The sequence below is a fragment of the Anomaloglossus baeobatrachus genome, unplaced genomic scaffold (genome assembly GCF_048569485.1).
Source record: "Anomaloglossus baeobatrachus isolate aAnoBae1 unplaced genomic scaffold, aAnoBae1.hap1 Scaffold_43, whole genome shotgun sequence".
NCBI classification, from domain to species: Eukaryota; Metazoa; Chordata; class Amphibia; order Anura; family Aromobatidae; genus Anomaloglossus; species Anomaloglossus baeobatrachus.
The window spans coordinates 384,057-397,696 of NW_027443635.1; positions in this window are offsets into that span (position 1 = coordinate 384,057).

The following is a 13,640-nucleotide window of genomic DNA, read 5'->3' on the forward strand; positions in this document are numbered from 1 at the left end:
TTCCTTTCGGGGGGTATTGCAACTTTTGGCCATTTTGAGGCGAAATTGTTCCTTTCGGGGGGTATTGCAACTTTTGGCCATTTTGAGGCGAAATTGTTCCTTTAAGGGGGTATTGCAACTTTTGGCCTTTTTGAGGCGAAATTGTTCCTTTGGGGTGTATTGCAACTTTTGGCCATTTTGAAGCGAAATTGTTCCTTTCAGGGGGTATTGCAACTTTTCAGCATTTTGAAGCGAAATTGTTCCTTTGGGGGGGTATTGCAATTTTTTGCCATTTTGAAGCGAAATTGTTCCTTTGGGGGGGTATTGCAATTTTTTGCCATTTTGAGGCGAAATTGTTCCTTTGGGGGGGTATTACAACTTTTGGCCATATTGAAGCGAAATTGTTCCTTTGGGGGGTTTTTACAATTTTTGGCCATTTTGAAGCGAAATTGTTCCTTTGGGGGGGTATTGCAACTTTTCGGCATTTTGAGGCGAAATTGTTCCTTTGGGGGGGTATTGCAATTTTTTGCCATTTTGAGGCGAAATTGTTCCTTTGGGGGGGTATTGCAACTTTTGGCCATTTTGAAGCGAAATTGTTCCTTTCGGGGGGTATTGCAACTTTTCGGCATTTTGAGGCGAAATTGTTCCTTTGGGGGGTATTGCAACTTTTGGCCATTTTGAAGCGAAATTGTTCCTTTGGGGGGATATTGCAATTTTTTGCCATTTTGAGGCGAAATTGTTCCTTTGGGGGGGTATTGCAACTTTTGGCGATTTTGAAGCGAAATTGTTCCTTTCGGGGGGTATTGCAACTTTTCGGCATTTTGAGGCGAAATTGTTCCTTTGGGGGGTATTGCAATTTTTTGCCATTTTGAGGCGAAATTGTTCCTTTGGGGGGGTATTGCAAATTTTGGCCATTTTGAAGCGAAATTGTTCCTTTGGGGGGGTATTGCAATTTTTTGCCATTTTGAGGCGAAATTGTTCCTTTGGGGGGGTATTGCAACTTTTCGGCATTTTGAGGCGAAATTGTTCCTTTGGGGGGGTATTGCAATTTTTTGCCATTTTGAGGTGAAATTGTTCCTTTGGGGGGGTATTGCAACTTTTGGCCATTTTGAAGCGAAATTGTTCTTTTGGGGGGTATTGCATTTTTTTGCCATTTTGAGGTGAAATTGTTCCTTTGGGGGGGTATTGCAACTTTTGGCCATTTTGAAGCGAAATTGTTCCTTTGGGGGGTATTGCAATTTTTTGCCATTTTGAGGCGAAATTGTTCCTTTGGGGGGGTATTGCAACTTTTGGCCTTTTTGAGGCGAAATTGTTCCTTTGGGGGGGTATTGCAACTTTTGGCCATTTTGAAGCGAAATTGTTCCTTTGGGGGGGTATTGCAACTTTTGGCCATTTTGAAGCGAAATTGTTCCTTTCGGGGGGTATTGCAACTTTTCGGCATTTTGAGGCGAAATTGTTCCTTTGGGGGGGTATTGCAACTTTTAGCCATATTGAAGCGAAATTGTTCCTTTCGGGGGGTATTGCAACTTTTCGGCATTTTGAGGCGAAATTGTTCCTTTGGGGGGGTATTGCAATTTTTTTTCCATTTTGAGGCGAAATTGTTCCTTTGGGGGGGTATTGCAACTTTTGGCCATTTTGAAGCGAAATTGTTCCTTTCGGGGGGTATTGCAACTTTTCGGCATTTTGAAGCGAAATTGTTCCTTTGGGGGGGTATTGACATTTTTTTTTCATTTTGAGGCGAAATTGTTCCTTTGGGGGGGGTATTGCAAATTTTGGCCATTTTGAGGTGAAATTGTTCCTTTGGGGGGGTATTGCAATTTTTTGCCATTTTGAGGCGAAATTGTTCCTTTGGGGGGGTATTGCAACTTTTCGGCATTTTGAGGCGAAATTGTTCCTTTGGGGGGGTATTGCAACTTTTGGCCATTTTGAAGCGAAATTGTTCCTTTGGGGGGTATTGCAATTTTTTGCCATTTTGAGGCGAAATTGTTCCTTTGGGGGGGTATTGCAACTTTTGGCCTTTTTGAGGCGAAATTGTTCCTTTGGGGGGGTATTGCAACTTTTGGCCATTTTGAAGCGAAATTGTTCCTTTGGGGGGGTATTGCAACTTTTGGCCATTTTGAAGCGAAATTGTTCCTTTGGGGGGGTATTGCAATTTTTAACCATTTTGAGGCGAAATTGTTCCTTTGGGGGGGGTATTGCAATTTTTTGCCATTTTGAGGCGAAATTGTTCCTTTGGGGGGTATTGCAATTTTTTGCCATTTTGAGGCGAAATTGTTCCTTTGGGGGGTATTGCAACTTTTGGCCATATTGAAGCGAAATTGTTCCTTTGGGGGGTTTTTACAATTTTTGGCCATTTTGAGGCGAAATTGTTCCTTTCGGGGGGTATTGCAATTTTTTGCCATTTTGAGGCGAAATTGTTCCTTTGGGGGGGTATTGCAACTTTTGGCCATTTTGAAGCGAAATTGTTCCTTTGGGGGGGTATTGTAACTTTTCGGCATTTTGAGGCGAAATTGTTCCTTTGGGGGGGTATTGCAATTTTTTGCCATTTTGAGGCGAAATTGTTCCTTTGGGGGGGTATTGCAACTTTTGGCCATTTTGAAGCGAAATTGTTCCTTTCGGGGGGTATTGCAATTTTTTGCCATTTTGAGGCGAAATTGTTCCTTTGGGGGGGTATTGCAACTTTTGGCCATTTTGAAGCGAAATTGTTCCTTTCGGGGGGTATTGCAACTTTTCGGCATTTTGAGGCGAAATTGTTCCTTTGGGGGGTATTGCAACTTTTGGCCATTTTGAAGCGAAATTGTTCCTTTGGGGGGATATTGCAATTTTTTGCCATTTTGAGGCGAAATTGTTCCTTTGGGGGGGTATTGCAACTTTTGGCGATTTTGAAGCGAAATTGTTCCTTTCGGGGGGTATTGCAACTTTTCGGCATTTTGAGGCGAAATTGTTCCTTTGGGGGGTATTGCAATTTTTTGCCATTTTGAGGCGAAATTGTTCCTTTGGGGGGTATTGCAAATTTTGGCCATTTTGAAGCGAAATTGTTCCTTTGGGGGGGTATTGCAATTTTTTGCCATTTTGAGGCGAAATTGTTCCTTTGGGGGGGTATTGCAACTTTTCGGCATTTTGAGGCGAAATTGTTCCTTTGGGGGGGTATTGCAATTTTTTGCCATTTTGAGGTGAAATTGTTCCTTTGGGGGGGTATTGCAACTTTTGGCCATTTTGAAGCGAAATTGTTCTTTTGGGGGGTATTGCATTTTTTTGCCATTTTGAGGTGAAATTGTTCCTTTGGGGGGGTATTGCAACTTTTGGCCATTTTGAAGCGAAATTGTTCCTTTGGGGGGTATTGCAATTTTTTGCCATTTTGAGGCGAAATTGTTCCTTTGGGGGGGTATTGCAACTTTTGGCCTTTTTGAGGCGAAATTGTTCCTTTGGGGGGGTATTGCAACTTTTGGCCATTTTGAAGCGAAATTGTTCCTTTGGGGGGGTATTGCAACTTTTGGCCATTTTGAAGCGAAATTGTTCCTTTCGGGGGGTATTGCAACTTTTCGGCATTTTGAGGCGAAATTGTTCCTTTGGGGGGGTATTGCAACTTTTAGCCATATTGAAGCGAAATTGTTCCTTTCGGGGGGTATTGCAACTTTTCGGCATTTTGAGGCGAAATTGTTCCTTTGGGGGGGTATTGCAATTTTTTTTCCATTTTGAGGCGAAATTGTTCCTTTGGGGGGGTATTGCAACTTTTGGCCATTTTGAAGCGAAATTGTTCCTTTCGGGGGGTATTGCAACTTTTCGGCATTTTGAAGCGAAATTGTTCCTTTGGGGGGGTATTGACATTTTTTTTTCATTTTGAGGCGAAATTGTTCCTTTGGGGGGGGTATTGCAAATTTTGGCCATTTTGAGGTGAAATTGTTCCTTTGGGGGGGTATTGCAATTTTTTGCCATTTTGAGGCGAAATTGTTCCTTTGGGGGGGTATTGCAACTTTTCGGCATTTTGAGGCGAAATTGTTCCTTTGGGGGGGTATTGCAACTTTTGGCCATTTTGAAGCGAAATTGTTCCTTTGGGGGGTATTGCAATTTTTTGCCATTTTGAGGCGAAATTGTTCCTTTGGGGGGGTATTGCAACTTTTGGCCTTTTTGAGGCGAAATTGTTCCTTTGGGGGGGTATTGCAACTTTTGGCCATTTTGAAGCGAAATTGTTCCTTTGGGGGGGTATTGCAACTTTTGGCCATTTTGAAGCGAAATTGTTCCTTTGGGGGGGTATTGCAATTTTTAACCATTTTGAGGCGAAATTGTTCCTTTGGGGGGGGTATTGCAATTTTTTGCCATTTTGAGGCGAAATTGTTCCTTTGGGGGGTATTGCAATTTTTTGCCATTTTGAGGCGAAATTGTTCCTTTGGGGGGTATTGCAACTTTTGGCCATATTGAAGCGAAATTGTTCCTTTGGGGGGTTTTTACAATTTTTGGCCATTTTGAGGCGAAATTGTTCCTTTCGGGGGGTATTGCAATTTTTTGCCATTTTGAGGCGAAATTGTTCCTTTGGGGGGGTATTGCAACTTTTGGCCATTTTGAAGCGAAATTGTTCCTTTGGGGGGGTATTGTAACTTTTCGGCATTTTGAGGCGAAATTGTTCCTTTGGGGGGGTATTGCAATTTTTTGCCATTTTGAGGCGAAATTGTTCCTTTGGGGGGGTATTGCAACTTTTGGCCATTTTGAAGCGAAATTGTTCCTTTCGGGGGTATTGCAACTTTTCGGCATTTTAAGGCGAAATTGTTCCTTTGGGGGGGTATTGCAACTTTTGGCCATATTGAAGCGAAATTGTTCCTTTCCGGGGGTATTGCAACTTTTTAGCACTTTGAGGTGAAATTGTTCCTTTGGGGGGGTATTGCAATTTTTTTTCATTTTGAGGCGAAATTGTTCCTTTGGGGGGGTATTGCAAATTTTGGCCATTTTGAAACGAAATTGTTCCTTTGGGGGGGTATTGCAATTTTTTGCCATTTTTGAGGCGAAATTGTTCCTTTGGGGGGGTATTGCAACTTTTGGCCATTTTGAAGCGAAATTGTTCCTTTGGGGGTATTGCATTTTTTTGCCATTTTTGAGGCGAAATTGTTCCTTTGGGGGGGTATTGCAACTTTTGGCCTTTTTGAGGCGAAATTGTTCCTTTGGGGGGGTATTGCAACTTTTGGCCATTTTGAAGCGAAATTGTTCCTTTGGGGGGGTATTGCAACTTTTCGGCATTTTGAGGCGAAATTGTTCCTTTGGGAGGTATTGCAATTTTTTCCATTTTGAGGCGAAATTGTTCCTTTTGGGGGGGTATTGCAACTTTTGGCCATTTTGAAGCGAAATTGTTCCTTTGGGGGGTATTGCAACTTTTTGGCATTTTGAGGCGAAATTGTTAATTGGGGGGGTATTGCAACTTTTGGCCATTTTGAAGCGAAATTGTTCCTTTGGGGGGTATTGCAATTTTTAACTATTTTGAGGCGAAATTGTTCCTTTGGGGGGGTATTGCAACTTTTGGCCATTTTGAAGTGAAATTGTTCCTTTCGGGGGGTATTGCAACTTTTCAGCATTTTGAAGCGAAATTGTTCCTTTGGGGGGGTATTGCAATTTTTTGCCATTTTGAGGCGAAATTGTTCCTTTGGGGGGGTATTGCAACTTTTCGGCATTTTGAGGCGAAATTGTTCCTTTGGGGGGGTATTGCAATTTTTTGCCATTTTGAGGTGAAATTGTTCCTTTCGGGGGGTATTGCAACTTTTCGGCATTTTGAGGCGAAATTGTTCCTTTGGGGGGGTATTGCAACTTTTAGCCATATTGAAGCGAAATTGTTCCTTTCGGGGGGTATTGCAACTTTTCAGCACTTTGAGGCGAAATTGTTCCTTTGGGGGGGGTATTGCAATTTTTTGCCAATTTGAGGCGAAATTGTTCCTTTGGGGGGGTATTGCAATTTTTTGCCATTTTGAGGCGAAATTGTTCCTTTCGGGGGGTATTGCAATTTTTTGCCATTTTGAGGCGAAATTGTTCCTTTGGGGGGGTATTGCAACTTTTGGCCATTTTGAAGTGAAATTGTTCCTTTGGGGGGGTATTGTAACTTTTCGGCATTTTGAGGCGAAATTGTTCCTTTGGGGGGGTATTGCAATTTTTTGCCATTTTGAGGCGAAATTGTTCCTTTGGGGGGGTATTGCAATTTTTTGCCATTTTGAGGCGAAATTGTTCCTTTCGGGGGGTATTGCAATTTTTTGCCATTTTGAGGCGAAATTGTTCCTTTGGGGGGGTATTGCAATTTTTTGCCATTTTAAGGCGAAATTGTTCCTTTGGGGGGTATTGCAATTTTTTTTCCATTTTGAGGCGAAATTGTTCCTTTGGGGGGGTATTGCAACTTTTCAGCACTTTGAGGCGAAATTGTTCCTTTGGGGGGGTATTGCAACTTTTGGACATTTTGAAGTGAAATTGTTCCTTTCGGGGGGTATTGCAACTTTTCAGCATTTTGAAGCGAAATTGTTCCTTTGGGGGGGGTATTGCAATTTTTTGCCATTTTGAGGCGAAATTGTTCCTTTGGGGGGGTATTGCAATTTTTTTTCATTTTGAGGCGAAATTGTTCCTTTGGGGGGGTATTGCAATTTTTTTTCATTTTGAGGCGAAATTGTTCCTTTGGGGGGGTATTGCAAATTTTGGCCATTTTGAAGCCAAATTGTTCCTTTGGGGGGGTATTGCATTTTTTTGCCATTTTGAGGCGAAATTGTTCCTTTGGGGGGGTATTGCAACTTTTGGCCTTTTTGAGGCGAAATTGTTCCTTTGGGGGGGTATTGCAACTTTTGGCCATTTTAAAGCGAAATTGTTCCTTTGGGGGGTATTGCAACTTTTGGCCATTTTGAGGCGAAATTGTTAATTGGGGGGGTATTGCAACTTTTGGCCATTTTGAAGTGAAATTGTTCCTTTCGGGGGGTATTGCAACTTTTGGCCATTTTGAAGCGAAATTGTTCCTTTGGGGGGTATTGCATTTTTTTGCCATTTTGAGGTGAAATTGTTCCTTTGGGGGGGTATTGCAACTTTTGGCCATTTTGAAGCGAAATTGTTCCTTTGGGGGGTATTGCAATTTTTTGCCATTTTGAGGCGAAATTGTTCCTTTGGGGGGGTATTGCAACTTTTGGCCTTTTTGAGGCGAAATTGTTCCTTTGGGGGGGTATTGCAACTTTTGGCCATTTTGAAGCGAAATTGTTCCTTTCGGGGGGTATTGCAACTTTTCGGCATTTTGAGGCGAAATTGTTCCTTTGGGGGGGTATTGCAACTTTTAGCCATATTGAAGCGAAATTGTTCCTTTCGGGGGGTATTGCAACTTTTCAGCACTTTGAGGCGAAATTGTTCCTTTGGGGGGGTATTGCAATTTTTTGCCATTTTGAGGCGAAATTGTTCCTTTGGGGGGGTATTGCAACTTTTCGGCATTTTGAGGCGAAATTGTTCCTTTGGGGGGGTATTGCAATTTTTTGCCATTTTGAGGTGAAATTGTTCCTTTGGGGGGGTATTGCAACTTTTGTCCATTTTGAAGCGAAATTGTTCCTTTGGGGGGTGTTGCATTTTTTTGCCATTTTGAGGCGAAATTGTTCCTTTGGGGGGGTATTGCAATTTTTTGCCATTTTGATGCGAAATTGTTCCTTTGGGGGGTGTTGCATTTTTTTTCCATTTTGAGGCGAAATTGTTCCTTTGGGGGGGTATTGCAACTTTTGGCCATTTTGAAGCGAAATTGTTCCTTTCGGGGGGTATTGCAACTTTTCGGCATTTTGAGGCAAAATTGTTCCTTTGGGGGGGTATTGCAACTTTTGGCCATATTGAAGCGAAATTGTTCCTTTCGGGGGGTATTGCAACTTTTCAGCACTTTGAGGCGAAATTGTTCCTTTCGGGGGGTATTGCAACTTTTCAGCATTTTGAAGCGAAATTGTTCCTTTGGGGGGGGTATTGCAATTTTTTGCCATTTTGAGGCGAAATTGTTCCTTTGGGGGGGTATTGCAATTTTTTGCCATTTTGAGGCGAAATTGTTCCTTTGGGGGGGTATTGCAACTTTTGGCCATTTTGAAGCGAAATTGTTCCTTTGGGGGGGTATTGCAATTTTTTGCCATTTTGAGGCGAAATTGTTCCTTTGGGGGGGTATTGCAACTTTTCGGCATTTTGAGGCGAAATTGTTCCTTTGGGGGGGTATTGCAACTTTTGGCCATTTTGAAGCGAAATTGTTCCTTTGGGGGGGTATTGCAATTTTTTGCCATTTTGAGGCGAAATTGTTCCTTTGGGGGGGTATTGCAATTTTTTGCCATTTTGAGGTGAAATTGTTCCTTTGGGGGGGTATTGCAACTTTTGGCCATTTTGAGGTGAAATTGTTCCTTTGGGGGGTGTTGCATTTTTTTGCCATTTTGAGGCGAAATTGTTCCTTTGGGGGGGTATTGCAATTTTTTGCCATTTTGAGGCGAAATTGTTCCTTTGGGGGGGTATTGCAACTTTTCGGCATTTTGAGGCGAAATTGTTCCTTTGGGGGGTATTGCAATTTTTTTTCCATTTTGAGGCGAAATTGTTCCTTTGGGGGGGTATTGCAACTTTTGGCCATTTTGAAGCGAAATTGTTCCTTTGGGGGGGTATTGCAATTTTTTGCCATTTTGAGGCGAAATTGTTCCTTTGGGGGGGTATTGCAACTTTTGGCCATTTTGAAGCGAAATTGTTCCTTTGGGGGGGTATTGCAATTTTTTGCCATTTTGAGGCGAAATTGTTCCTTTGGGGGGGTATTGCAACTTTTCAGCACTTTGAGGCGAAATTGTTCCTTTGGGGGGGTATTGCAATTTTTTGCCATTTTGAGGCGAAATTGTTCCTTTGGGGGGGTATTGCAATTTTTTGCCATTTTGAGGCGAAATTGTTCCTTTGGGGGGGTATTGCAACTTTTCGGCATTTTGAGGCGAAATTGTTCCTTTGGGGGGGTATTGCAACTTTTGGCCATTTTGAAGCGAAATTGTTCCTTTGGGGGGGTATTGCAATTTTTTGCCATTTTGAGGCGAAATTGTTCCTTTGGGGGGGGTATTGCAACTTTTGGCCATTTTGAAGCGAAATTGTTCCTTTGGGAGGGTATTGCAATTTTTAACCATTTTGAGGCGAAATTGTTCCTTTGGGGGGGTATTGCAACTTTTGGCCATTTTGAAGCGAAATTGTTCCTTTGGGGGGGTATTGCAATTTTTTGCCATTTTGAAGCGAAATTGTTCCTTTGGGGGGGTATTGCAATTTTTAACCATTTTGAGGCGAAATTGTTCCTTTTGGGGGGGTATTGCAACTTTTGGACATTTTGAAGTGAAATTGTTCCTTTCGGGGGGTATTGCAACTTTTCAGCATTTTGAAGCGAAATTGTTACTTTGGGGGGGTATTGCAATTTTTTGCCATTTTGAGGCGAAATTGTTCCTTTGGGGGGGTATTGCAATTTTTTGCCATTTTGAGGCGAAATTGTTCCTTTGGGGGGGTATTGCAACTTTTGGCCATTTTGAGGCGAAATTGTTCCTTTGGGGGGGTATTGCAACTTTTGGCCATATTGAAGCGAAGTTGTTCCTTTGGGGGGTTTTTACAATTTTTGGCCATTTTGAGGCGAAATTGTTCCTTTCGGGGGGTATTGCAATTTTTTGCCATTTTGAGGCGAAATTGTTCCTTTGGGGGGGTATTGCAATTTTTTGCCATTTTGAGGCGAAATTGTTCCTTTGGGGGGGTATTGCAACTTTTCGGCATTTTGAGGCGAAATTGTTCCTTTGGGGGGTATTGCAATTTTTTGCCATTTTGAGGTGAAATTGTTCCTTTGGGGGGTATTGCAACTTTTGGCCATTTTGAAGCGAAATTGTTCCTTTGGGGGGTATTGCATTTTTTGCCATTTTGAGGTGAAATTGTTCCTTTGGGGGGGTATTGCAACTTTTGGCCATTTTGAAGCGAAATTGTTCCTTTGGGGGGTATTGCAATTTTTTGCCATTTTGAGGCGAAATTGTTCCTTTGGGGGGGTATTGCAACTTTTGGCCTTTTTGAGGCGAAATTGTTCCTTTGGGGGGGTATTGCAACTTTTGGCCATTTTGAAGCGAAATTGTTCCTTTCGGGGGGTATTGCAACTTTTCGGCATTTTGAGGCGAAATTGTTCCTTTGGGGGGGTATTGCAACTTTTAGCCATATTGAAGCGAAATTGTTCCTTTCGGGGGGTATTGCAACTTTTCAGCACTTTGAGGCGAAATTGTTCCTTTGGGGGGGTATTGCAATTTTTTGCCATTTTGAGGCGAAATTGTTCCTTTGGGGGGGTATTGCAACTTTTCGGCATTTTGAGGCGAAATTGTTCCTTTGGGGGGGTATTGCAATTTTTTGCCATTTTGAGGTGAAATTGTTCCTTTGGGGGGGTATTGCAACTTTTGTCCATTTTGAAGCGAAATTGTTCCTTTGGGGGGTGTTGCATTTTTTTGCCATTTTGAGGCGAAATTGTTCCTTTGGGGGGGTATTGCAATTTTTTGCCATTTTGAAGCGAAATTGTTCCTTTGGGGGGTGTTGCATTTTCTTTCCATTTTGAGGCGAAATTGTTCCTTTGGGGGGGTATTGCAACTTTTGGCCATTTTGAAGCGAAATTGTTCCTTTCGGGGGGTATTGCAACTTTTCGGCATTTTGAGGCAAAATTGTTCCTTTGGGGGGGTATTGCAACTTTTGGCCATATTGAAGCGAAATTGTTCCTTTCGGGGGGTATTGCAACTTTTCAGCACTTTGAGGCGAAATTGTTCCTTTCGGGGGGTATTGCAACTTTTCAGCATTTTGAAGCGAAATTGTTCCTTTGGGGGGGGTATTGCAATTTTTTGCCATTTTGAGGCGAAATTGTTCCTTTGGGGGGGTATTGCAATTTTTTGCCATTTTGAGGCGAAATTGTTCCTTTGGGGGGGTATTGCAACTTTTGGCCATTTTGAAGCGAAATTGTTCCTTTGGGGGGGTATTGCAATTTTTTGCCATTTTGAGGCGAAATTGTTCCTTTGGGGGGGTATTGCAACTTTTCGGCATTTTGAGGCGAAATTGTTCCTTTGGGGGGGGTATTGCAACTTTTGGCCATTTTGAAGCGAAATTGTTCCTTTGGGGGGGTATTGCAATTTTTTGCCATTTTGAGGCGAAATTGTTCCTTTGGGGGGGTATTGCAATTTTTTGCCATTTTGAGGTGAAATTGTTCCTTTGGGGGGGTATTGCAACTTTTGGCCATTTTGAGGTGAAATTGTTCCTTTGGGGGGTGTTGCATTTTTTTGCCATTTTGAGGCGAAATTGTTCCTTTGGGGGGGTATTGCAATTTTTTGCCATTTTGAGGCGAAATTGTTCCTTTGGGGGGGTATTGCAACTTTTCGGCATTTTGAGGCGAAATTGTTCCTTTGGGGGGTATTGCAATTTTTTTTCCATTTTGAGGCGAAATTGTTCCTTTGGGGGGGTATTGCAACTTTTGGCCATTTTGAAGCGAAATTGTTCCTTTGGGGGGGTATTGCAATTTTTTGCCATTTTGAGGCGAAATTGTTCCTTTGGGGGGTATTGCAACTTTTGGCCATTTTGAAGCGAAATTGTTCCTTTGGGGGGTATTGCAATTTTTTGCCATTTTGAGGCGAAATTGTTCCTTTGGGGGGGGTATTGCAACTTTTCAGCACTTTGAGGCGAAATTGTTCCTTTGGGGGGGTATTGCAATTTTTTGCCATTTTGAGGCGAAATTGTTCCTTTGGGGGGGTATTGCAATTTTTTGCCATTTTGAGGCGAAATTGTTCCTTTGGGGGGGTATTGCAACTTTTTGCCATTTTGAAGCGAAATTGTTCCTTTGGGGGGTGTTGCATTTTTTTTCCATTTTGAGGCGAAATTGTTCCTTTGGGGGGGTATTGCAACTTTTGGCCATTTTGAAGCGAAATTGTTCCTTTCGGGGGGTATTGCAACTTTTCGGCATTTTGAGGCAAAATTGTTCCTTTGGGGGGGTATTGCAACTTTTGGCCATATTGAAGCGAAATTGTTCCTTTCGGGGGGTATTGCAACTTTTCAGCACTTTGAGGCGAAATTGTTCCTTTCGGGGGGTATTGCAACTTTTCAGCATTTTGAAGCGAAATTGTTCCTTTGGGGGGGGTATTGCAATTTTTTGCCATTTTGAGGCGAAATTGTTCCTTTGGGGGGGTATTGCAATTTTTTGCCATTTTGAGGCGAAATTGTTCCTTTGGGGGGGTATTGCAACTTTTGGCCATTTTGAAGCGAAATTGTTCCTTTGGGGGGGTATTGCAATTTTTTGCCATTTTGAGGCGAAATTGTTCCTTTGGGGGGGTATTGCAACTTTTCGGCATTTTGAGGCGAAATTGTTCCTTTGGGGGGGGTATTGCAACTTTTGGCCATTTTGAAGCGAAATTGTTCCTTTGGGGGGGTATTGCAATTTTTTGCCATTTTGAGGCGAAATTGTTCCTTTGGGGGGGTATTGCAATTTTTTGCCATTTTGAGGTGAAATTGTTCCTTTGGGGGGGTATTGCAACTTTTGGCCATTTTGAGGTGAAATTGTTCCTTTGGGGGGTGTTGCATTTTTTTGCCATTTTGAGGCGAAATTGTTCCTTTGGGGGGGTATTGCAATTTTTTGCCATTTTGAGGCGAAATTGTTCCTTTGGGGGGGTATTGCAACTTTTCGGCATTTTGAGGCGAAATTGTTCCTTTGGGGGGTACTGCAATTTTTTTTCCATTTTGAGGCGAAATTGTTCCTTTGGGGGGGTATTGCAACTTTTGGCCATTTTGAAGCGAAATTGTTCCTTTGGGGGGGTATTGCAATTTTTTGCCATTTTGAGGCGAAATTGTTCCTTTGGGGGGGTATTGCAACTTTTGGCCATTTTGAAGCGAAATTGTTCCTTTGGGGGGGTATTGCAATTTTTTGCCATTTTGAGGCGAAATTGTTCCTTTGGGGGGGGTATTGCAACTTTTCAGCACTTTGAGGCGAAATTGTTCCTTTGGGGGGGTATTGCAATTTTTTGCCATTTTGAGGCGAAATTGTTCCTTTGGGGGGGTATTGCAATTTTTTGCCATTTTGAGGCGAAATTGTTCCTTTGGGGGGGTATTGCAACTTTTCGGCATTTTGAGGCGAAATTGTTCCTTTGGGGGGGTATTGCAACTTTTGGCCATTTTGAAGCGAAATTGTTCCTTTGGGGGGGTATTGCAATTTTTTGCCATTTTGAGGCGAAATTGTTCCTTTGGGGGGGGTATTGCAACTTTTGGCCATTTTGAAGTGAAATTGTTCCTTTGGGGGGTATTGCAACTTTTGGCCATTTTGAAGCGAAATTGTTCCTTTGGGAGGGTATTGCAATTTTTAACCATTTTGAGGCGAAATTGTTCCTTTGGGGGGGTATTGCAACTTTTGGCCATTTTGAAGCGAAATTGTTCCTTTGGGGGGGTATTGCAATTTTTTGCCATTTTGAAGCGAAATTGTTCCTTTGGGGGGGTATTGCAATTTTTAACCATTTTGAGGCGAAATTGTTCCTTTGGGGGGGTATTGCAACTTTTGGACATTTTGAAGTGAAATTGTTCCTTTCGGGGGGTATTGCAACTTTTCAGCATTTTGAAGCGAAATTGTTCCTTTGGGGGGGTATTGCAATTTTTTGCCATTTTGAGGCGAAATTGTTCCTTTGGGGGGGTATTGCAATTTTTTG